Below are 438 nucleotides of genomic sequence, written 5' to 3' on the forward strand. Positions count from 1 at the left end.
CCCATCTATATCCTTTAAATATTTTGCAAAGTTAGTGCTAAGTAAAAATACACACATGTGCATTTATTCTATTAATAGCACTCGCTTATCCACTATACAAATCCAACTAGTTGGTAAAAAAAAAAAAATAAAAAAAGACAAGAATGGGACAAGCTACATTTCATAAAATCGTCGTGGGAATTTGCATCTAGAAAGACCCCCCCCCCTTCCCGCTTTGAAGAAGCTCCCTTTAAGGTGTGTGCACGTGTGTGCCCTTCCCAAGCCTTCCCAATGATGATGAGGGAAGATTTTGCATCGCGAAGACTAATGCAGTTAAAACGCGGTGCGGGTGGTAGACAGCCCAAAGCGTCGCTCCCGCAGGGGGTGCAAAGGAGGAGAGAGGCAGGAGCTCCCGCAGCCAGCCGGGGGCTGACCTGATTCCCTAGAATCCTCAGCTCC

This window comes from Propithecus coquereli, unplaced genomic scaffold (genome assembly GCF_000956105.1).
Source record: "Propithecus coquereli isolate 6110/MARCELLA unplaced genomic scaffold, Pcoq_1.0 Scaffold216, whole genome shotgun sequence".
Taxonomy (NCBI): Eukaryota; Metazoa; Chordata; class Mammalia; order Primates; family Indriidae; genus Propithecus; species Propithecus coquereli.